The sequence below is a fragment of the Antechinus flavipes genome, chromosome 1 (genome assembly GCF_016432865.1).
Source record: "Antechinus flavipes isolate AdamAnt ecotype Samford, QLD, Australia chromosome 1, AdamAnt_v2, whole genome shotgun sequence".
Classification (NCBI taxonomy): domain Eukaryota; kingdom Metazoa; phylum Chordata; class Mammalia; order Dasyuromorphia; family Dasyuridae; genus Antechinus; species Antechinus flavipes.
Genome location: NC_067398.1, coordinates 443,536,528 through 443,562,290, shown reverse-complemented (window position 1 = coordinate 443,562,290; position 25,763 = coordinate 443,536,528). Strand labels below are relative to the sequence as shown.

General features: G+C 35.0%; 1 protein-coding gene across 4 annotated transcripts in view; it reads right to left on the bottom strand.

The window, feature by feature from the left end:
* The window catches only part of PEX2 (peroxisomal biogenesis factor 2), a 29,053-nt gene extending 4,313 nt beyond the window's left edge, over nt 1–24,740 (bottom strand). Inside the window, exons 1-2 of one of the 4 annotated variants that reach the window (XM_051970007.1) lie at nt 24,326–24,740; nt 19,241–19,318 (exon numbers count right to left, since the gene is read on the bottom strand). The gene's annotated coding sequence lies outside the window, so the exon portion shown is untranslated. Of the gene's footprint in view, nt 1–616; nt 744–19,240; nt 19,319–20,562; nt 20,724–24,325 lie in introns of those variants that run through there. The other 3 variants (XM_051970008.1, XM_051970006.1, XM_051970009.1) reach the window with 3 other exon arrangements.
* Nucleotides 24,741–25,763: the final 1,023 nt, after the last annotated feature.

Below are 25,763 nucleotides of genomic sequence, written 5' to 3'. Positions count from 1 at the left end.
TTTAAAGAAAGTTTCATCTCTAGTAATAATCCCTCTAACTAGAATACAAACTCCTTGTAAGTATTACTTAATTTAAAATATTTATATCTCTAGTGCCTAAGAGAGGCAGTAGGTGCTTAATAAATTCATGTTGATTCATGTGTACACACACACACACACACACACACACACACACACACACACACACTTTTTTCCAATTGCTTCCTTTTGTCTCTCTACATGCACTGCTGATATTTGAATTTAGGAATAAAAGAAAAAGAGACATAACAATTCTGCATGAGAAGTTCCCAGGTAAAATTCTGATTGAAATGGTGATATTTTGATACTTTTATTTATAAATAAAAGAAAGCAAAAGATATTAATGAATTATTAAAAATGAACATTAGAAAAAGTTTAGAAGAAGATAGGGTGGTGTTGAAATTATTGTCAAATTTGCATTATTCAAAAAAAAAAAAAAAAAAAAAAAGATCTCAAGATGTATGTCATGGAGAAAAATACCAAACTGTACATGACAGGTATTTTCAGTTGCAAATACAATCTCCTTTTTGTTTTTCTGCATTTGTCCATGTTGGATATTGCTGATTAAGTTTATAATAACAATTAAAAAAAAATGTACCAATATTTTAAGAGCAGTCTAGGGCCAAGATGGCGGAGAGGAGGCACTCAGCTGTGTAAGCTCTGCGTTTTCTCTCAGAATCCATTTCATTACAAGCCTCTGAATTAATGCTTGACTGAAAAAAAACCCACAAATAGTTACCAAGAGTAGACATCCTTGAAATTCACCAGGAAAAATCTGTTTTTGCTCGAGGGCGGGGACGGTTTTAGATCAGGCACAGGCTGAGGACAGGCAGCGGCAGCGAGAGTACGGGAAGCAGCTCACAGCCGAGCAGACCGGAGGGGGTGGGGTGTGATCGCAGCCGTCTCTGCAGGGGGGAGCTTTGCTAAAGGATTGGATACTTTGCCCTGCAGCAAGTCAGTAGCCCAGCAGAGAAGCTAAAAACACCGGGGGGGGGGGGGGGGGGGGGGGGCGGGGGTAGAATACAACCCCAAACAGCTGGAGTCTCCCCAGACCTGGCCCCCCCAGCCCCCCACAGTGTCTCAGAACACTCTCGGAGTCTCAGAGCGCAGGCACAGCACAGTCCTGCTAGTGCCTTGCTGCTGCCCCCCAGTCTGTAGAGGAAGCTTGGTAACACCACCCAGCCCCTCCCCCCCAAAAAGCAGACTCCATTTAGGGGTTTTTTCTTTTTTTCTTTTTGCTAGTTTGTCTTTGATTCTTCTCTGACAAAATGAGCAAAAAATTGAAAAGGACCTTAAACATTGACAGCTTCTATATAGAGAGCAGATTCTAAACCCTGAGGAGACTAAAAACAGATTGTCTCCAGGTGAATCCTCAAAGGAGGGGATCATCTGTTCCTTAGCACAGATGAACCTCATAGAAGTAATTAAAAAGGCTCTCACAAGGGAGCTAGAAGAAAAATGGGAAAAGGAGAGGGAGGCTTGGCAAGAGAGGCTGGAGAAGTCATCCCACTCATTTAAAGACAGAGTGGATAAAAAAATAAAATCCTTGAAAAATAGGATTGGTGAACTGGAAACAGAAAATAGCTCTCTAAAAAACAAAATTGGCGAAATGGGAAAAAATTCCATAGAACAAAAGAACTCAATTGGACAATTAGAAAGAGATATTTAAAAAGTGAGTGAAGAAAATACTTCATTGAAAATCAGAATTGAACAAATGGAATTGAATGACTCGAGGAGACAAGAAGAATCAGTTAAGCAAATCCAAAAAACTCAAACAATGGAAAAGAATGTGAAATATCTTCTGGGGAAAACAACAGACCTGGAAAACAGATCCAGGAGAGACAATTTGAGAATCATTGGATTCCCAGAAAAGTATGATGAAAAAAAGAGCCTGGACACTATTTTCCAGGAAATATCAAAGAGAACTGCCCAGAAGTCATAGAAACAGAGGGTAAAATAGACATTGAAAGAATTCATCGATCACCTACTGAAAGGGATCCTAAAATCAAAACACCAAGGAATATAGTGGCCAAATGCCAGAATCCTCAGACAAAGGAAAAAATACTCCAAGCGGCTAGAAAAACCCAATTCAAGTATCGAGGAGCCACAATAAGGATCATCCAGGATCTAGCAGTATCCACATTAAAAGATCGAAAGGCCTGGAATATGATATTCCAAAAGCCTAAGGAACTTGGTATGCAACCAAAAATAACTTACCCAGCTAGAATGAGCATCTTTTTCCAGGGAAGAAGATGGACATTCAATGAAGTAAGCGAATTTCACCTATTTTTGATGAAAAAGCCAGAGCTTAACAAAAAGTTTGATCTACAAATATAGAACTCAAGAGAAATCTAAAAAGGTAAAGATTAATCTTGGGAACTATATTTCTGCTATAAAGATGTATTAAGAATACATGTATACCTTGTTCTAGAAACTAGATGTGGAAAGGACATTGTACCAGAAAAAGGGTAAAGTGGGGGTAGTACATCTCATGAAAAGGCAAAGGAAACCTATTATATCTGAGAGAAAGAATGGAGAGGGATGAATATAGTGGGTATCTTACTGCCTTCAGAATTGGCTTTAAGAGAAAAATTTTAGACATATTCAATTTATGGTGAAACTTCTCCCACCTCATTGAAAAATGAGAAGGGAAAAGTGAAAAGGGAAGGAATAAGCTAAGCGGAAGGGAATACGGAAACTGGGAGGGAAAGGGGTAAGATAGGAGGAGGAACTCTAAAGCGGGGGGAGAGATGCTAAAAAGGGAGGGCTGTGAAAAGGAAGTGGTGCTCACAAGCTTAATACTGGGAAAGGAGGTAAGGGGCAAAAAAGGGAGAAAAGTATAAACAGGGGTTAACAAGATGGCAAGAAATACAGAATTGGTCATTTTAACCATAAATGTGAACGGGGTAAACTCCCCCATAAAGAGGAAACGGTTAGCAGAATGGATTAAAAGCCAGAATCCTACAATATGTTGTTTACAGGAAACACACCTGAAGCAGAGAGATACATGCAGGTTAAAGGTAAAAGGTTGGAGCAAAATCTACTATGCTTCAGGTGAAGTCAAAAAACTTCATCCTGATCTCAGATCAAGCTAAAGCAAAAATTGATCTAATTAAAAGAGATAAGGAAGGGCATTATATCTTGCTAAAGGGTAGCATTGATAATAAAGCAATATCAATATTAAACATATATGCACCAAGTGGTGTAGCATCTAAATTCTTAAAAGAGAAATTAAGAGAGCTGCAAGAATAGACAGCAAAACTTATAAAAGTGGGAGATTTCAACTTTGCACTCTCAGAATTAGATAAATCAAACCACAAAATAAATAAGAAAGAAGTCAAAGAGGTAAATAGAATACTAGAAAAATTAGATATGATAGATCTCTGGAGAAAATGTAATGGAGACAGAAAGGAGTACACTTTCTTTTCAGCAGTTCATGGAACGTATACCAAAATTGACCATATATCAGGACATAAAAATCTCAAACTCAAATGCAGTTAGGCAGAAATAGTAAATGCATCCTAATGCATCCTTTTCAGACCATGATGCAATACATTCAACAAAAAGCCAGAGGAAAGTAGACCAAAAAATAATTGGAAACTAAATAATCTCATACTAAAGAATGATTGGGTGAAACAGCAAATCATAGACATAATTAATAACTTCACCCAAGAAAACAATAATACTGAGACATCATACCAAAATGTATGGGATGCAGCCAAAGCGGTAATAAGGGGAAATTTCATATCTCTAGAGGCCTATTTGCATAAAATAGAGAAAGAGAAGGTCAATGAATTGGGCTTGCAACTAAAAATGCTAGAAAAGGAAGAAATTAAAAACCCCCAGTCAAACACTAAACTTGAAATTCTAAAAATAAAAGGAGAGATCAATAAAACTGAAAGTAAAAAAAAAGATTGAATTAATTAATAAAACTAAGAGTTGGTTCTATGAAAAAACCAACAAAATAGACAAACCCTTAGTAAATCTGATTTAAAAAAGGAAAGAGGAAAATCAAATTGTTAGTCTTAAAAATGAAAAGGGAGAACTTGCCACTAACGAAGAGGAAATTAGAGCAATAATTAGGAGTTACTTTGCCCAACTTTATGCCAATAAATTCGACAACTCAAATGAAATAGAAGAATACCTCCAAAAATATAGCTTGCCCAAAGTAACAGAGGAAGAAGTAAATATCCTAAACAGTCCCATCTCAGAAAAATAAATAGAACAAACTATCAACCAACTCCCTAAGAAAAAATCCCCAGGACCAGATGGATTTACATGTGAATTCTACCAAACATTTAAAGAATAATTAACTCCAATGCTAAATAAACTATTTGAAAAAATAGGGATTGAAGGAGTTCTACCAAACTCCTTTTATGACACAGACATGGTACTGATACCTAAACCAGGTAGGTTGAAAACAGAGAAAGAAAATTATAGACCAATCTCCCTAATGAATATTGATGCTAAAATCTTAAATAAAATATTAGCAAAAAGATTACAGAAAATCATCCTCAGGACAATACACTATGACCAAGTAGAATTTATACCAGGAATGCAGGGCTGGTTCAATATTAGGAAAACTATTAGCATAATTGACTATATCAATAACCAAACAAACAAAAAACCATATGATCATCTCAATAGATGCAGAAAAAGCATTTGATAAAATTCAACAATCCAACACTTGAGAGCATAGGAATAAATGGACTTTTCCTTAAAATAGTCAGGAACATATATTTAAAACTGTCAGTAAGCATCATCTGCAATGGGGAAAAACTGGAACCTTTCCCAGTAAGATCTGGAGTGAAGCAAGGTTGCCCACTATCACCATTATTATTCAATATCGTATTAGAAACACTAGCCTCGGCAATAAGAGTCGAGAAAGAGATTAAAGGAATTAGAGTAGGCAATGATGAAACCAAACTATCACTCTTTGCAGATGATATGATGGTATACCTAGAGAACCCCAGAGATTCTACTAAAAAGCTATTAGAAATAATTCATAATTTTAGCAAAGTAGCAGGATGTAAAATAAATCCCCATAAATCCTCAGCATTTTTATACATCACCAACAAAATCCAACATAAAGAGATACAAAGAGAAATTCCATTCAAAATAACTGTTGATAGCATAAAATATTTGGGAATCTATCTACCAAAGGAAAGTCAGGAATTATATGAGCAAAATTACAAAAAAGTCTCCACACAAATAAAGTCACACTTAAATAATTGGAAAAATATTAAGTGCTCTTGGATAGGCCGAGAGAATATAATAAAGATGACAATACTTCCTAAACTAATCTATTTATTTAGTGCTATACCAATCAGACTTCCAAGAAAATATTTTAATGATCTAGAAAAAATAACAACAAAATTCATATGGAACAATAAAAAGTCGAGAATCTCAAGGGAATTAATGAAAAAAAAAAATCAAATGAAGGTGGCCTAGCTGTACCTGATCTAAAATTATATTATAAAGCAGCAGTCACCAAAACCATTTGGTATTGGCTAAGAAATAGATTAGTGGATCAGTGGAAAAGGTTAGGTTCACAAGACAGAATAGTCAACTATAGCAATCTAGTGTTTGACAAACTCAAAGATCCTAATTTTTGGGATAAGAATTCATTATTTGATTAAAAACTGCTGGGATAACTGGAAATTAGTATGGCAGAAATTAGGCATGGACCCACACTTAACACCATATACCAAGATAAGATCAAAATGGGTCCATGACCTAGGCATAAAGAATGAGGTTATAAATAAATTAGAGGAACACAGAATAGTTTACCTCTCAGACTTGTGGAGGAGAAAGAAATTTGTGACCAAAGATGAACTAGAGACCATTATTGATCACAAAATAGAAAATTTTGATTACATCAAATTAAAAAGCCTTTGTACAAATAAAACCAATGCAAACAAGATTAGAAGGGAAGCAACAAACTGGGAAAACATCTTCACAGTTAAAGGTTCTGATAAAGTCCTCATTTCAAAAATATATAGAGAACTGACTCAAATTTATAAAAAATCAAGCCATTCTCCAATTGATAAATGGTCAAAGGATATGAACAGACAATTTTCAGATGATGAAATTGAAACTATTACCACTCATATGAAAGAGTGTTCCAAATCACTATTGATCAGAGAAATGCAAATTAAGACAACTCTGAGATACCACTACACACTTGTCAGATTGGCTAAGATGACAGGAAAAAATAATGATGAATGTTGGAGGGGATGCGGGAAAACTGGGACACTGATGCATTGTTGGTGGAGTTGTGAACGAATCCAACCATTCTGGAGAGCAATCTGGAATTATGCCCCAAAAGTTACCAAATTGTGCATACCCTTTGATCCAGCAGTGTTTCTACTGGGCTTATATCCCAAAGAAATACTAAAGAAGGGAAAGGGACCTGTATGTGCCAAAATGTTTGTAGCAGCCCTGTTTGTAGTGGCTAGAAACTGGAAAATGAATGGATGCCCATCAATTGGAGAATGGCTGGGTAAATTGTGGTATATGAATGTTATGGAATATTATTGTTCTGTAAGAAATGACCAGCAGGATGAATACAGAGAGGCTTGGAGAGACTTACATGAACTGATGTTAAGTGAAATGAGCAGAACCAGGAGATCATTATACACTTCTACAACGATATTGTATGAGGATGTATTCTGATGGAAGTGGATTTCTTTGACAAAGAGACCTAACTCAGTTTCAATTGATAAATGATGGACAGAAGCAGCTATCTCCAAAGAAAGAACACTGGGAAATGAATGTGAACTATTTGCATTTTTGTTTTTCTTCCTGGGTTATTTTTACCTTCTGAATCCAATTCTCCCTGTGCAACAAGAGAACTGTTCGGTTCTGCAAACATATATTGTATCTAGGATATACTGCAACATATCTAACATATATAGGACTGCTTGCCATCTAGGGGAGGGGGTGGAGGGAGGGAGGGGGTGGAGGGAGGGAGGGGAAAAATCGGAACAGAAACTAGTGCAAGGGATAATGTTGTAAAAAAATTACCCTGGCATGGATTCTGTCAATATAAAGTTATTATAAAATAAAATTAAATATTAAAACAAAAACAAAAACAAAACAAAACAAAACAAAAAAAAGATGTAATGAAGCAATTGAGGAAAAAAAAAAAAGAAACAAAAAGAGCAATCTAGCTGTCCCAAATATAGACCAGCAAAAGTATCTGAAAGAACATTATAAAGAATGATCAAGAACACCAAAAACAAACAACAGTGAGCTCCTCCATAGGGGTCAAAATTGAATAACCAAAAGCCTATGAATTCTTAAGAGAATCATCATGAAAAGACAAAGAGAAGGCATTCTGAACTATCTAAATGGTTTATGCAGCTATTCTCAATATGCTGGGGTATATGCAGGGAAAGATAGAATGGGCTGCAGTAGGCCTGTACCCGATCTGTTCTCAAAGAGTCAAAAATGTGGGTTCTCAGAGCCACAATGCACTAGGTGAAGCGAAAGTCAGCATAACTGAGAATATTGTTAGCCGTGACCTGTTGAAGCAGCAATGGGGATTACCCAATCAATCACCTCAAGTCATTGCTAAAGGAGACACAATAGGGTAATGAGAATCATGACATACTTTATCTCTTACTGTGTCTTTTGAGTTAAGTTCAACATCCAGGTATATACAAAAAGGTATGATGAAAGAGAAAAAGACAGGGAAGGGAAAAGGATGGGAACTTTGTAAAGAAGCCTAGGACTAGGATCATTTCTAACATCTTATCAGGGTCTGGCAGAGCCAGAACCAACTCCCAGTTGGGGGCTTTGTCAATACCTGAATTAGAATTGAAGAAAAAGCAAAAGTTGAGATTGTAGCAGGTGAGGCCTCATCCTAGAACCCCCAATCCAGAATTGTGTTAGTATCAAGACTACAATAGAAACACTAAACAGGAACTGTACACCCCATGCAAGAGTTTATGAAAAATTAGAGATGGACCTAACACAAAGTCCCAGTGCAGAAACTGAAGCTAAAGACATGAGCAAAAAGAAGTGGCAAACAAAATAAAGAAATATCATGCGTTATAAGAGGCTATCTTATAATCTCATATAATCAGAAGAGATTATATCCACAAGTACAAGAGATTATACCCACAAATCTTAGAGAAAAGAAATTTACCCACAAGGACTTCAAAGATGGCTGGAAGAAACGAAGCAAAGGATAATGGTTGAATAAATGGTACTATGTGAGTATAATAATATTATTATACTGGAAGAAATAAATGGCAAGATGGACATCTTAGGAGAAATCTGGGGAAATATGTGAACTAATTCACAGAACAGGGGGCAGAGATACTCTTATTTAAACTTTGTTTCTATGCCCTGTCTAGTATAATGTTGTTTATAGTACACATACCTAACAAATAAAATGTTTTCTTTTTTTTAGCTTCTTAGCAGGTACTATTCCTCTCCTCCAATAGCTACAGAGAAAAGAATAGAAATAGAAAAATGAGCATTGGGACCAACAACCAAGTATGGTTGTTTATATTTATGCAAGTATGCATAAAGGTGATCTCATTGACTGCTTTTTGTCATCTTTGTATCCCAAAAAACATTTAGCACCATTTATTACATTCAACAAGTCCTCAATAAATAAATGTTGAATAAAATTGTTCATAACAATTATGAGACAGTGTAAGATACTTAAATATAATTTAACAAATATATATATACCTATTATGTACAAATAATTATACTAGGTACTACAAAAGACATAAAAATAAAATATGGTCTCTGCCCTCATGAAACTTATTATCTAATATAAAGCATCCTATGAATACTTAAAGAAAAATTATTATCAGTATAATTTTAGCACTATGCTTTATTACATTAGAATCCCTTGACAAATGGCCTCCTATGTAACTGTAACTTCTCATTAATCATTCCATTCCATTCTTCTTTGTATTTTGAATAAATGATAGTTAACTGTGGCTGGTTCTGAATTAATCCAACTTTAAACGTATTTATTAAAATACTAATTATGTGAAAGGTACTATATGCTAGATACTAGGGATACAAAGACAAAACTAAAAATAGTCCAAGTTTTCAAGGAGCTTGTATTCTATTGGGAAAATAAAGTATGTAAACAGGTAAGCATATACGTGATAATTCGATGAGTTAGAGAATATTAACAACTATGAGCAACAAGGAAATAGTACATGTACCGAGTTTTGAATAAAGCAAGAGAATGAGTTTAAGAGATGAATTGAGGGAGAAGTGCATTCTAGGCATGTGGCTATGTGCAAAAGATAAAGTCCCACAAGAAATGAAGCACTAAATTCAAGGGACAACATGCACACAAAGTGGAGTAATGAAATAATACCCAAGAAGGAAGCCTGGAAAGAGACTATATAGTCTTTAAATAAATACTAATGCAGATATTTGTACAGGCTGTTGTTGGTCTGTCCTTTGTTCTCAAAGAGGACCATGACATCAAGGGAGTGATGCCACGACATGCAAGTGTTTTGGTTTTAAGTGAGAGTGAAGTATGCAGTCATCTGTCTTACTTTCTTCTCCAGTCAGCTGGGTCCACTAGCAAGATATAGATCAGGAAAGCTGGAGATGGCCTTGGATGCAGGGGAGATCTTAGTTGTAAGGATATGCTGAAAGTTCTTCAGCAGGGGAGTGACAGAATGCTATCTGTATTTAAGATTACTTTGGCATCTGTGTGGAATATGGAATGGAAAAGGGAGAGAATAGAAACCAATAACCCAATTACAATAGTCCAGATGAGGATCTGAACTAAAAAAGATGGCTATACAGAGTAGTCAAATGTGAACTATATGGATGGAATAAGATTTGGCAGCTGATTGAAGATGGGATATTAGGGAGAGGACACACGAAAGGATGACTAAAAGAATGAATCTGAGTCTTATGAAAAGCAGTTAAAGGAACTGAGGATGTCTGACCTAGAGAAGACTGAAGGGGTGCATGACAGCAATTCAAGTACATAAAGAGTTATCAAATGAAACAGAAACCAAACTTGGTATTCCTGAAGTAGAAACAGCAAATGGAAGTTGCAAAGTGGTCACTGAAGCTTGACATAAGGAAAAACTTTCCAACAAAAAATAAAACTGTTGTGTGTGTGTGTGTGTGTGTGTTTATAGATAGTAATTTCCTCCTTTCTGGGGTCTTCAAGTAAAAGGCTGACTGACTCAATCAGACAAAGAGGATTCTTTTTCAAAAATGTATCTGTCTAGATGGCCACTGAGGTCTCTTCTACTAAAAAAAATTCTGTGATTTGAAGAAATGTTAACTATATTTTGACCACTCCCATATTTCATCTATTTTCTTCCATCCATTTCACAGATTTATTTACTTATTTTTAAATATTTAGCTCTCCCTCTTGTGCTCAATTGGGGATTTTCTCACCTCATACTTACTTTTCAAACCTTTGCAATTTGGCTTCTGACTTCATCATTCAACTGAAAATACTTTATCCAAATAGCTTTTTTTTTTTTTTTTAACCCTTTTTGATCTTTCTATAGTATTTGACCCTGTAAATCACTGCTTAGATACTCTCCCCATACTGTGTTCTCATGACACTTCTCTCTTCTGGTTCTCCTATTTGGCTGGCTGCTTTTCAGAGTCCTTTGCAAGATTATCATCCAAGTCACTCTCATACATGGGTGTGCCCAAGGCCATTCTTCTCACTGGTCAAGTTTCTACTGATTTGTGTGTATATACAGTCCCAGTCTGTCCCTTATTACCCATTATCTATGGAACATTTTCATTTTAGTGTCCCATAGAAGCTTCAAACTCATTATGTTCAAAATATAACTTATCTTTTCCCTCATACTCTCTCTCGTTCAATAATCTCTATTTCTAATGAAGGTACCAAAACGTTTCTGGTCATTCAGGTTTCCAACCTTAGAATAATCTTTTGTTCTTCTTTCTCTTTCAGTTTTCGCATCCAATGAGCTATCTTGTCAATTCTTATTAATATATTCCAAATTAATGAATTATATATATGTGCCTTCTCTGCATCCTTCAGTTTAGTCACTTACCTTTTTTTATCTAGACAATATAGTAACAGACCCCTAATTGTTTCCCTAGTTCTAGCCTCTGTCTTCAAAAAAATGACAAATTCTTAAAATGTAGCTTTGACCATGTCACTAATCTATTGAAGAAATTGCAGTGACTCTTTGCTGTCTTGAGGACACAGTCCAAACCTCTGGTTTGATTCTTAAAATTTCCAACCTAAATTTTTAGACTATGGCACATTACACACTCCCACTTCTACCAAACTTACCCACTTCATTGTTCCCCTTGCATGTCATTCCATAACTCCCCTCTATGCCTTTTGCCTTGAATGCACTCCTCCCTCATCTTCAACTCTTAAGAACCCTCTACTTGTTATATCCTACAGGAAAGCCTATCCTGATCCCAGCAGTTGTTAATATCTTCTCCCTGGAAATTCCTTTGTACACAAGATATCCCAAAGGCCTTAATGCACTTTTTAGCTTAACTGTACAAAGACTTTTAGGACACTTCGTGTATTTTGAATTTAATTTTCTGTATCCATGCACAACAGAATATAAGTTCTCTGAAAATAGGGATTATTTGATTTATGTTTTTATATCCTCAGCATTTAACACAGTGCCTGGCACAAAGCAAACATTTAATAGATGCCTACTGAACTGGCCTGAATTGATTGTTATGTTTTGATCTCACTTTACAATCTTATTAATCTGCCTTGATTTCACCAGAATATTTTTTGGGGGTGGGATCCACATTTTTCTTTATTCCAGACATGTTATTTCATGCTTTTAACATTTTCTTCCCTTTCCCTGACCTTTTAAGATCCTAAAAATTGAGCTTGGTCAAATATTTCCAGTCAATATAAACTGGGGCAGGAAATCCAACCACAAACAACTATTATCTATTTAGTAAAGGATACCCTAAGTTGAAGATATGTGATAGAAATGCTTAAGGCAAAAAGAAAACCAGATAAAAGGTATAACGTCTACCAAAGTTAGAGTGATTAACTTGTCACATAAATATGTTTAAGACAAAATGATCCTGCACTAAAAACTATTAAAGAGGTCTCCTGCTGACATTTTATCACCAGGCATGTCACGTTGCTTTTCTTTCATTGAAAAACAACTGAAAATCAGTATACAAAGAATAGTTATAACATCTTTTAAAAAATAATACATGCTTTGTCTTATTTTGTCTCAAAAAATCAAAAGCACCTCTTATATAGCATATTCCATAACCAAAACAAATTAATGTATATCACTGAGGAAACAGGAATTTCTCTGGATGTATTTTAGAGCTTTTATTGAGTATTACACAAATTATGAATGAATATATTTTATTTAGAAACATGTTATTGACAGAAATTTATCAATAATAATGTGGGTATTGTCAAGGGCCTGTCAATATTAATGTAATTATGATTAAGGGGCTAACATGGATTTTAGCTATAATATCCAGTAACATCTCCTACATTGCTGCTATCAATATAAGCCATTATTATTGACTTGTTCTGAGACTCTCAGTACTAGATGTATTACCATTAGGCATATTTGTCAATGCGTACTGCCTACAAAAATTCTACATTCAAATTTACAGGTCTGTAAACCTTGTCAGCAGAAATACATGATTCCCAAATAACATCCAAGGTATTATTGTGCTATGACCTTCCTTGCTCCTGCTCCAATACATATTTACATAGAGAGAAGCTATAATATTCCAATTCTACAACTAATTTCTAGGATGTTATGCTCCTTTAATTCTTCTAGTAATCAAAGAGGATGAGCCTGAAGGTTTCATTTGCCACTTCAGTTTTTTAAAAAAGGGGAAGGGGAAACATACACACAACCAACCCTAATTTAAAGAGTAAGGGACAGTTATGCAAATTTAATTCTATGATTGGCGATTGCTAAGCTTCTTGCCCATACCCAAATATTTTATTTCCTTTGTGTAGTCAGATAGATTTACTGTCTATTGTATTGAAATCAATACTAATAAATGGGACATGCATCAAAGAGGGACTTAGCAGGACAGCTATTCCCAGAACACATTACAAGCATGGGTAGAAGAGGACAAGTTATCACTAAGTCTCATTATGAACAATGTGACTTTCTGGACAGTGAACAGGACTGGAAGTGGGAAATTGAGTTCAAAACCCACCTCTTTCACTGACTTATTAAATGATTTTATGTAAGACATACTTCTTCCTGTCTCTTATCTCCTTTAGAATGAATAGTAAAGAGTTAACTCATAAAGATGTAGTGCTTGATTATTCTAAATCCTAATGCTTATTTTAAAATTATGCAGCTATAACTTTAATAAAGAATGCTTACCATGATGCTATTTTTTAAAAACAGTTCTACCATCTTAACTTAAAAGTGTTTGTCAGTAGTGTTGTACTTTATAAGTTACATTTTCTAAGAACAGAAGAACTTTTGGTGAAAAGTTAAAAGACAACATCAGCATCTTTTATATTTTATTAATCTTTTGGAAATCAAAAACTTTTTAAAAACTACCAAAAAACTCCTTTTGAGGTGTTTTGGTCTGTCTTCCTTGGACCCCTTTTGGGGTTTTCTTGGAAGAGATAATGGAGTGGTTTGCCATTTCCTTCTCCAGCTCATTTTACAGATGAAAAACTGAGGCTACAAGGTTAAAAGACTTGCTTAGTGTCACATAGCTAGTATGTGTTGGAGGTACGCCACCTAGTTGCCCCTTAAAAGTGGACATACCTGTTATTTGCATTCAATCTCCAGTACCATTTTAATTGAACATCAACTTTTTACTATTCTTTCTTTAACTGTGAAGCAGAAGAATCTTGAAAGGGAAGAAATATAGAAATGATGCTTGAATAATCATAGAACAAGTTTTTATTTTAGACTTCTGTTTTACTCTCAGCTCTGTTGCTGACATTCAATGTAAGTAATATATTGCCTTAGTCTTTTCATCTGTAAAATACTCACCCCTACCATCCTTACAGACTTGAGATCTTCACATTCAGATCTCAAAAAGAGGAGAAAAACCAAAGAAAATAAATAGTAAAACAATTATTTTGACCTTCAAAAGTACATAATGGAAAGCACAGATACAGGGAGGGAAAGAAATTACAGTAGTAGTAAAAATCAAACAACAAATGAAACATCTATATTAACAAGATAAGGTTATGAAGGAAAAAAGAAAGATCAGCTAAGAAATAAAGCCATCCCCAAAAGACATTTACGAGTACAAAGAAAAATATAAAGTGGAGGTACGCTCAAAAGATAAAAATAGTTGCATTAAGATGACATGGAACAAATAAGAAGCTGAGAACAACGGAGGGAATGGGTTTTTTAAAATTTATTTAAATAATAGAACTCTTTCAGAAGCCAGAATAGTTACAGATCTAGGGGCAAGGGCATGGGCCCATGCCAGGATTCTAATCAAAGGATGAAGAAATAAGTAATTTAGAGGCAGACGTCATAGTCTGAGAAGTAAACAGTAAGATTAAACTGTTGGAAGGAAAGTGCTCTAGGGCCTAATTACCCCACAGCTGAGTACAGCAAGACTTTTGAGGACTGTTTAAGCAGCTGTCTTTGGCAGTAATTTTCAATGGCATATAGGAGAAAGGCAAAATGACCAAAAATGAGACAAGAGCTATTAATAATGAGAATTTAAAATGAGGAAAGGGAAAGTACTAGAAATTGAGACCACTAGTCTTACTCAATATCATACGAGACTTATGCCAGTATCAGGCTATAAATGACAGTAAGAATAGAATTTGGGATGATACATGAAATTTAGAGGTTTGAAATTAAGATATGGAAAAATGACTAGATTTTTTTTTTGGTTGTAATTATGAAGACTAATGAACTTTTGATTATTTAAACCATGATTTTATTTTTGAGATCACAAAAAAGTAGAATGCCAGACAATGATATATGAAGATAATCTATGCTAACAAAACCATCATGCCTATGGTGACTCTTAATGCGCTAGTGTTCAAAAATATATATAATAAGGGTAATAAATGAACATGGTTTATGTTATTTGCAAGGAATCATTACCAAATGTGAGAAGAAGACTAAAATAGAAAAATACAAAAAAAGACTAGGTCCATTTTAACCCTCTAGCAAATATCACAGTGCCAATAAGAGAAAAAGTGAAAATGGTGTGTTCCTTTTCACCATAGAGGGCTTCAAGCAGAACTTAATGGCTATTTGTCAGGCATATTATAAGTGGTGATTCCTTTACAGGAATTCCAATTCTAAACTGTCAGGAAAATAATAAACATAAAGATAAACATATAAACACAAACATGTATACACATTCACATATATATTAGTATAGCAGAGCACAAAAAGCACTAGTATGAGACTAAGAAAACCAAGTTCTAGTGTTGGTTCTGCCATTAATCTGTGCCAGTTGTTTGGTCTCTGTAGGTTTTCTGTTTGTATAAGAAAGTTCAGTAGATTATCATTAAGGTTCTAAAATTCTGTGATTTTTGTTATCTCATGACTTCTCTTATGAAACAATATTTCTACGAGGGAGGAACAAGAGAAAAAAAGATGATAGGGAAAGTTGTACAAATGCAATAAGAGAAATTGTTTAAAAGATCATACCTAGTTCTTTAGAAGCTTAAGTTCTATTAACACAAAGAGATTAAAGAATTAGCTAAGTGGATAGACTATAAATCAAAGAACAAAAAGTATGAAACAGACAGAAAGAAAAGAGAATAAATGAAGAGAACAAGTAATCTTTTTTACAAAAAAAGATGTACAGAAAAAGGGGGAAAAAAACCCTAAAAAATAAAATAAACTGAAAGGAAGTAGATGAAAGAAGATTTTGGTTGTAACAATTGAGAAGGGAAAAAGAAAAGGAAAGAAAATGGGGAAAAATTAAGTAAGTAAATTTAAGAAATATAAATTAGGAAAAGCTACAAAACTAGGGAAAGGGCTAAGAAAAAGAAGGGTGGAAAGGTGAGTAAATAAGTTAAGTGATTGTGGGAATAGGGTTGCAACAATGTAGATTAGGCAAAACTAATGGTAGAGCCAACCCTTCCTCCTTCCCCTCCCCCCAATTTTTTTTTTTAATACTAGAAACATAAATAGAGGAAAATGTAAATATAATTCTCATAACTTTAAATGGGAATAGATTGGGAGAGTTACGTGATGCAAAGGATAGAGTCTAAGTTTTAGAGTCAGGAGGTCTCAAATCCAGATTTAAGACACACACAAAATTGTGTGACCCTGGGCAAGTCATTTAATTCCAATTGCCTTCCCTTCCCCTTCCCCACTCAATGTAAATGAATTAAACAACACAATAAAATAAGAATGATAACAATATTATCTTATGGTTTCAAGAGATATAATACAAGTAAAGATAAACAAAGAATAAAAACAAGAGTCTATAACAAATTAACTATACATAAAAAATAGGAATTGCAACCATGATATTAGACAAAGTAAAAATAAAAATCTACAATATGAAGAGATAAACAAGGAAAGTAAATTATATTCAAAGGAACCATAAGCAAACCAACATTAACATTCAACTTTTGTGTTCCAAATATCATAATACTTAACTTCATAAAGGAAAAGAAAATTGAATGACAAAAAGATATAACAATATAATAACAGTAGGAGGCTCTAATGTCTCTCTTTTGGATTTAGACAAACCTAACAAGATAAATGAAAGGGAAGAGATAGAATTGAACAAACTTGGGGAAACTAGAGCTAAAAGATTTACAGTATCTTCTAAGTGAAATAAATGTATTTCTTAGCTTTATAAAAACTGACCATCTGCTAAAGCACTGAGATATTCCAAACAAATGTGAAAAGAAAAAGTAAAGACATCCTTTGTGAATCAGAATACAATAAAAACTGTAATCAATTCAGAGAACACAAACAAAATAAACAGATCCAAAGGAAAATTTAATAATGAAATTCTAAATAATGAATGAGTTAAAAGAAAAAAAAATCACAGAAGCAATAATTATGTGAAAGAAAATTATAATGATAAAACAACATACATAAAATACACACAACAACATAAAAATTTCTGGGATGTGGCCAAAATAGTTCTCAGAGAAAACATTATGTTTCTAAAGCCATATTGGTAAAACTGAAAAGGATAACCAAATATGCATTTAAAAATGAAAATGTCAACAACAACAACAACAAAAAAGAAACAAAAAAGAGATAGAAAATCACAAGAGAAATAGAAAAAAAAAATGGACTGAGATTAGAGAAACTTAAAAAACAAAACAAAACCCCAAACTCAAAACTGGCTTTTTGAAAATATTATTAAAATTGATGTGTTTAACCACTCAGATAAAAAGAGAGCTGAACGTCAAAATAACAAAGCAGCAAATGAATGAAGTCAAATCATAACAAACCCAGAAGTCATAAAAATGATTAGAATTTATGGTACACATTTACATGCTAACAAAGCTGTAAATACAAAATAGAGGACCATCTTCAAAAACATAAAATATCAAAACTAACAAAAGATAAGACCTCTTAAACAATCTAATATCAGAATAGGAAATACAACTAAAGTGTAAAGAAGCTATCAGAAAAAAGGAAGAGAAAAATAAAAATAAAAACTTCTGTTCTGATGGGTACACAGGAAAATTCTTCAACTCTTGAGGAACGAACCAACAATGAGTACATTATATTATTCTCAAAAACTAAAGAAGAAAACTCATTAGATTTTTTTTTATGAGACAAAGTCTCATTAGGACATAGTCTGAATAGCTAAAGCAGACAGGTAAAGCATCAAAATACCTTAGACCAAAATTATTAATGAATGTTAATTCAAAATTGTAAATAAAAATCTTGTTGGATTATCATAATTCATCAAAGAAATCATTTATTATGATGAAGTTAGCTTTATATAAGGAATGCAAGAAAAGTTCAATATTAGGAAATCAATGCAATTTTTAATATTAAAAGCAAAAATGTCCAAAGCCATATAAATTATCTCAATATAAGCAGGAAAATCATTTATCCAAGTATAACACTCGTTAGTGTTAAAATCATACAAAGTATAGCATAAAGAAATATCTTTTGTATGATTAAAAAAAATATATCTAAAACCAAAAATGAGCATCATGTTCAAAGGAAACTCCTAGATGCTTTGCCAAATAAATCACAAGGATTTGCTAGCTATTTACCTCCTAATATTTAGTAAAAGTTCTAAAAATGTAAGCAATAAGCATTAAGGTCAGACAAAGAAGTTCAAGATGTAAAGACAGGCAAAGGGGACAACATTATTCCTATTTACTAATGACATAAAGGTTTATTTAGAAAATTCTACTGAATCACCAAATCTATGTTATGAAGGAAGGCTTTATGGTTGAGATGAGGGAGAATGATAAAGGGAAATTAATCTGAGGCAGAAATAAAAGATATCAATAAAATCTACTTATAAAATAACAACCTTTTCAATTTGCAAATGATAGTCAGGAAAATAAATTGAAACAATTCTGAATTTTTACTTCATATGCTTTGCAAAGTGGCAGCAAAAACAAGAAATGGATATAGTATTCATTGTAGAAGGTAGAGGAAGACAAGCATACTCATACATTGTTGATGGAGCTGTTTTGGTCTAATCGCTTCAAATACTATTTATAAGTATAGCTAGAAGCCAAAATAATGAATTCTGTAAAATTGTTTCATTATTATAATTTGCACTGCATGTTCCCATTAGGCTTAAACCAGTGATCACATTTTACAGAACTATAACTTCAAAATGTGTGAATTTGAAAAGATGTAACCATTTTAGGGGATTCATTATTTGCACTACTCAGGATTTAGTTATATGTTTTTTAAAAGTGACTTAAAATAAGGTTAACTTTTGCCCTGGAGATTCCATGGTTAAAGAGCTATCTGAAGGAGGTCAATGACAGAAAGATCCATATCATATCAAAACATTTATAACAGCACTTTTTAGAAATAGCAAATAACTGGAATTAAGGCACATGCCCACTAACCTGGGAATGAACACATAACTTGTGGTAACTTTAATGAAATACCAAATATTAATAAAGCAGAGAAACAGGAGAAAACTGGTTAGAATTCATACAGAATGAAATAAGCAAAACTAGAATATCACTATATATCAGAGATGGGGGACTTTTTTCCTACTAAGGCCCATTTGGACATTCAAAATATCATTTGTGGGCCATACTAAATTATCAACTTTAAGAACTCAAGCAGTGGGAAGTTGCTGTCACCTTCAATTGCTTTGGCAGGGTCAGATGAAATGATTTCTCCAGCCTTATATATAGCCTGCAGACCAGACATTCACCATCCTGCCAAATGAATCATAAAGCATTTATTAAGTGCCTACTTTATAACAGGAACTGTGCTCAATATAAATACGATAATCAAACTTGGCCCTTGAAAAGAATAGAAAGAAAAGTTACTTTCTCCTCTTCCTTTCCTCTCCTATGGATAAAGAAATATTGGACTGTCATAGATGGTCAAATTATTAGTTTTGCTGAATTGTTTTTTTAACCTCTATTTCTTAAGTTTCATTTTAAGAGAAAGCTTGATGAGTATAAAAAATACATTCTGAAAATATGAAGAAAAAACAAAAGGTATCAATAGAAATAAATTTTCTTAAAAAAGCAACCTAGCTCAGGGGTGATTATATTCTTGAAATAAACCTTACTTCTCTCTAAAATCTTATCTTTCATGCAGTCATTTCTTCGACTCTGATTTGAACCCAAGTACAGATAGAATCATCAATCAGATTAACACCATATTATGTTTCAGTGTTTGTGACCCCATTTAGGGTTTTCTTGGCAAAGATACTGGATTGGCCTGACACTTTTCTTCTTCTCTTCTTCATTTTACAGATGAAGAAACTAAGGCAGAGTTAAATGACTTGCCCGGGGTTATACAGCTTTTGTCTGTGGCTATATTGCAACTCAACTCTTTCTGACTCCAGATCCAATGTTCTATCTACTGTGCTATCTAACTGCCTAATATTATTATAACTAACATGTGCCAGTGGTGTAGTGAAGAGTGATGGGCATAGCGTCAGAAGACTTATTTTTCTGAGTTCAAATCCCATCTCAGACATTTACTTAGCTGTGTGACCTTAGGCAAGTATTTAGCATCTTTGCCCAGAAAACTCCAAACGAAGTCATAGAGTAGGATATTTTTGAAAAACATGTGCCAGGAATGATACCAAGTGCTTTACAAATATTTCATCTGAATTAAATCATGGACATCTATAGGAATACTGGGATTGACAAAAACCAAAAATCTTTTAAGTCTAAGAGAGCAAACAGGCTAAGATTGTGGAAAGAACTCTGGAGACAGTCAAAAAGCCTAGGTCCTAGGTCCTATTCCCAGCTGGGTAAGGTTGGCCAAGTCACAAAATGGGCCCACAAGTGTAAAGTAAGGATAACAATATTTATGATACTTACCTCATAAGACTATTGTGAGGTTAAGATGGGATAATGTATATCAAGTGAATTGCAAATTGGAAAGCAATGTGTTGGTTATTATGTGATTATAAAATAAAAACAGGAAAATTTTCAAGTACCTGAAGGCCTGTATTGTGGAAGGGGAATATGACTTATTTTCTTTGGTCTCAGAGAGCAATAACCAAATATAAGTAGCAGCTGCAAAGAGGGTCATTTAGGCTTAGTGAAAGGAAAAAAAAAAAAAAAAAACTTCCTAACAAAGCTGTCCGAAAGTGAGTTGAGCTGCTTCAGGAGGTAATAGATTCCCTCTCATTGGAGGTCTTCAAGCAAGGCTGAATGTCCTCTTTGGGAGTCCGTCATAGGAATGATTCCTTTTTGGCATGGATTAGATTAGGGTGTTATCAAAGTCTCTATTTTTGGGATTCTGGAAAACAATAGGTAAACTTTGACCTAAAAGAAAATATTTATAGGCTCTGGAAAAAAGAAAATGGGAAAATTAAATAACAAAGAATAAAAACCTTAAGGCTTTCAATATCAGTAGGAACACTGAATCATATAAGTATGTTAAAGTCAGAAGAGATACTAGCAAAAACCAAATGAACAATAATTCAGTAAATATTTATGAAGCACCTACTACACACCAGGCACTGTGCTGGATTTTGAGAATAAAAAAACAAAAGTTAAATAGTTTATGCGCAAGGATTTTACATTTTATTAAGGAAGACAATTTTTGCATATATAAGTACATAAAAAATGAATATATGAGGCAGCTAGGTGGCATAATAGATATCACACTGGCCCTGGAGTCAGGAGGATCCGAGTTCAAATTTGACCACAGACATTTGATACTTAATAGCTGTGTGACCCTGGGAAAGTCACTTAACCCTAACTGCCTTGTGGCATTAAAAAAAAAATACAAAATAAAAGCAATCTAATTAAAAAACAAAGTACAATGTGAGAGAGGTCACTGGGAAAATAGAGATATGTATGATAGGGCTTGTAGAGGGGAGTTCTGAAAAAGAGGAAAGAAAATTTTTATTTAGAAGAAACTAATAAGTGATTAAATAGGGATTAAAAAAAAATTGTAGCTTTTTCGATAAACCAACAAGCATTTATTAAATATCTACTATGTGCTAGGTAAAGAAAAGCAAAAATAGTCCTAGCTCTCAAGAATTTCACAGTCTAACGGGGAGACAACATGCAAATAATGACATACATCAAGATCTATACAAGATAAACTAAAGATAATCTTTGAGAGGAGGCACTAGCATTAAAGAATTAGGTTTCTCTGGGAAGATAGGGCTTTAACTGAAAGATGAAGGCTATCAGGAAAGCCAAAAGCCAAAAAAGACGGAAAGAATTCCAGGCATGAGGGACAGATAGGAAGATGTGATGAACAAACAAGAGGCCAGTATCACTATCTAAGATGTGGAAAAGAGTGAGCTGCAAGGAAATCGGAAAGGATACAAAAAACGGAAATACCTTTTATCATAAAAATCCTGGGATAATTACATGACAAATGGAGAAGTACCTGAAGTGAGCATGTTTATTGCAAATATTAGTCTTCGAAAAGTACCAAGCTTTATGGTCTGTCTGTCATTATATATAGCAAATAAAAGTCTTCGAAAAGTACCAAGCTTTATGGTCTGTCTGTCATTATATACAGCATTTATGTTTGCAGGAATCTCAGATAATCTGTTCCAACCTCCTCATTTATCAGATTAGGAGATTTGGATCCAGATAAGTTAATTGACTAGCCCAAGTTCACATTAAGTCAGTGATGTGACAGGAAACTTATTTGCTTAGTTGCTCATCACCTCAGATCACACAGAGAAAGTGAAAACACAACACAGTAAGATGTGAGGAAAGAAGGAGGAAACTTTAGACACCCCAGAGTCAGAGCATGGCACAACCTATGAACAGTTTTCAAGATAATGTGAGTAATTTACCTATTTTGCAGATAAAGGCAAACTAATGTAAAGAAATGGATTAAAAAATTAGAAATCTTGGGATTACTGTCTTAGTACTATCTGTTACTGAGCTGTTTTCCTTATTTGCAAAATAGGAATAATACTTGCACTTCCTAGATGATGAGGGTAACATGAAGATCACATGTATGGATATTTACTTCTCTTTAATTTAAGCTTCAAAATAAATATTAGCCTACTTCAAGGTTATAAAAAGTATTTTCTAATTTATAATTGTCAATTTTATTATGATTATTACTACTATTTCCTTAGTTTAAAAGTTAACAAAGTTGAAATTGAATATGGTGATATTTAAAAAATAACCAAGTTAAAATGAATTTGGGCCAACTCTGATTTTTAAAAATTTTTTTAAAAAAAAGTTTATTTTGCAATTACAGGATAAGGGAGGATTTTAAAAAACTTTTACTATTAAACCCAAATGTTAAACTTAGAACCAAATGTTTAGAATTGAAAAAGGTCCTGCGAGGTCTGTCTATCTAATCTACCAGCTCTATTGATGAGGAAACTGAGGCCCAAAGACGTTAATCAATTCATCCAAAGGTATTAGAGGGCAGTCAGGATTCAAATCCAAAATGTTATTACTGTACTAGTTTGGATCATACCATTATTGTTATTTTCTCTTGGATAAAATGCAAACCATCTTAACATGGCTTATTATGTGTTTGTTACTTTTTTTTTAAACAAACACTAAGATTCTGCTACACTTTTTTTGCATGTGTTCCAAGAAAGTGACAGTGAATGACACAGAATAACAAATGCTTTTTGTTTCATTCATTCATTCATGCCTACTTGCAATGTCTCCTATAAGTTATTCTATAGTCTTATCTCCAAGACTTTTTCTCCAGTCTGCCGTGCTTTGAACTATGCTTTGAATGCACTCCCCCTTCACTTGCACCTCTTAAAATCTTTCATCAAATCAAAGTTTAACTCTAGAGCTATTTATTTTCCAGAGATGCTGATCTCCTTAGAGGCTAATATTCACCTGGATCTATCTACTTTTTAACCTATTTTGTATGTACTTATTAGTGTACACTGTCCCCAATCCCTCCCCTTCAAAACGAAGCTAGTAGCAAGGTGCCTTACAAATATCATCATATTAGATCTTCACAACTCTGGATGATATGTTATTAACATTTTCATTTTAAAGTTTAATAAATTGAGGCAGATAGGAGTTAAATAACTTGCTCAAGGTCACTCAACTAGTAAATAGACCACAATTGAACTCCAGGCCCAGCATTTAGTTGTTTTTTGTTTCTGTGACTGGATTTTGTTTTACGGCAGGAACATATAAGGAATTTAGTAAACACTTGTTAATTGATAGGTCACTTTATGCCACTGCATGGACTGTTAAAAAAAATTACTTTAAGTACGGAGCAATACTTTATTAAAGTAAAAAAGTGACACTGCAACTTTTGGCTCCCGAATTGTATTAAATGCCATCAAATTCCTCTTTCCCCTTTATAGGAAACTAGTTTTCAAATAATTTATCCTTCTTTTAGCCAGTTTCCATTTCTAATTATTTTTTACATAAATGGAGAAGCACCTAAAGTGAGCATGCTTATTGCAAAGATTAGGAATTTGCTCCCGAGGCACACTAGCGGAAAAAACAGGGGACTCTTCTATCCAATAATGAGGCGGGCACTGTCACAGGGACTTCAGGGAACCGGGAAGGCCGGGGCCCGGGAGAAGCCCTCAAGCCGCAACGCGGCCGGGCCTGGCGGATTGCAACTCCTGGAGGAAGCCTCGGGGCGAAGCACAGCGAGCGCCCAACACGATCCTCTGAGCTCTCGGACTTGGCCTCGGGCACTCCAGGGGGTCAAGAGGCGCGCTGCAGTTTCCGCCAGGTTTCCTCTTCCCCGCCCTCCGTATTCGGGGCACTTATGTTTGCTCCTACCTGGAACAGAGGAAGCCGGTCCGCGGGCGTAACCACGCAGGCCAGAGCTCGCGGACCGGGGTCCTAAATGGGGCAACTCCCCGAGCTAGAGAGGACGAGGCGATTGGCCTGCCGGCTGTCAATCATCGCATGCAAACACGCTGACACCAAAGAGCAGATGCCGGTCGGGATGATGTGGGAGAAACCACGGTCCAGACAGAGTTTCTCGGAAACATTCAGTGAATGTTTTCCCCTCCCCCTCAAACTACTCCCCCTCACAAGTCGACCTCGGCTCCCAAAGGAACATACTTCCGGAACCTAGGGCTTCCGGATCTACTCCGGACCCGGAAGTAGCTGAGGCAAGGGAAGCACAGGAACATCTCTCCAAACACACGCACCCCAACATACACACGCATCTCCCCGTAGCTCTCTGTGTCACTCACACACACACACACCACACACATACACACACACCACATACACACACACACACACACACACACACACACACACCTCTCCGCACTCCACCCTCTTTGACTGAGGCCAAGACAAGGGTCCAAAACGAACTAAGAAACGCACCTAGAAGAGTCAAAAATACTATTTGTACGTACAGAGGCGCTATGATTGGTCAGTCCGCCACGTGTAGGCAAAAGAGCACGCTGATTGGCCAGCGTTGTATCTAAAAGCTTGTACTGCTCCGAAGGTCTGCAGGACTTTTTCTGTACCTTTGTATCCCTATGTTTCCCAGGAAGAGGGAGCTAATAAAAATAGAAAAAAAATAGCGAGAAGGGAAGGGAAAAGGGAGAAATAATTGGAGCGAAGAAAAGGAATGGTAGTGCCCAAGCAGGAAAAACTAACGGGGAATTTAGTCGTCTCTTGCCCGAATACCAGGCAAGAAATTGAAGTGGAAGGGACTTGAGAAATAACAGTTACAGATTCAATTTACTGTTAACTGAGGTTGCAGCGTTATAGCGAAAAAGACCTTTTAGCCATTGGAGTTTCGGAGAGGTAAAAATCTTTAAGATCTTAGCTTACAGGTAGCTAATGTTGCCTCATCAGCGTGGATGCTTTTGATCTGTGCTGCACAGTAGCTCCAAAGAGCTTCATTAAGGGCTTAGCAGCTGGAAAAAAAGCTCTCCATTGTGTGCATGGGCAGGAACACATAAAATCATAGGATTTTTAATGGAAAGAGACTTTTAGAGAAGCTCTAGTCCAGCCTCCCTCGTCCCAGAGAGGTTAAATGACTTGCCCAAGGTCACGCAAGTTTTTTAGTAGCAGAATCGGGCTTTTGACCCAGGTCCTCTTGACTCCAAATTAAGCAGCTCTTTCTATAATACAATACTGCCTTCTCCTTTTAGATCACAGGAGCTTGCCCCTAGGGGTGCCATTGTACTACAGGTGCACCAGCCATTAGGAAGTTCTTTTCATTAGACAATTGTAACATTCACCTTGGTGTGCT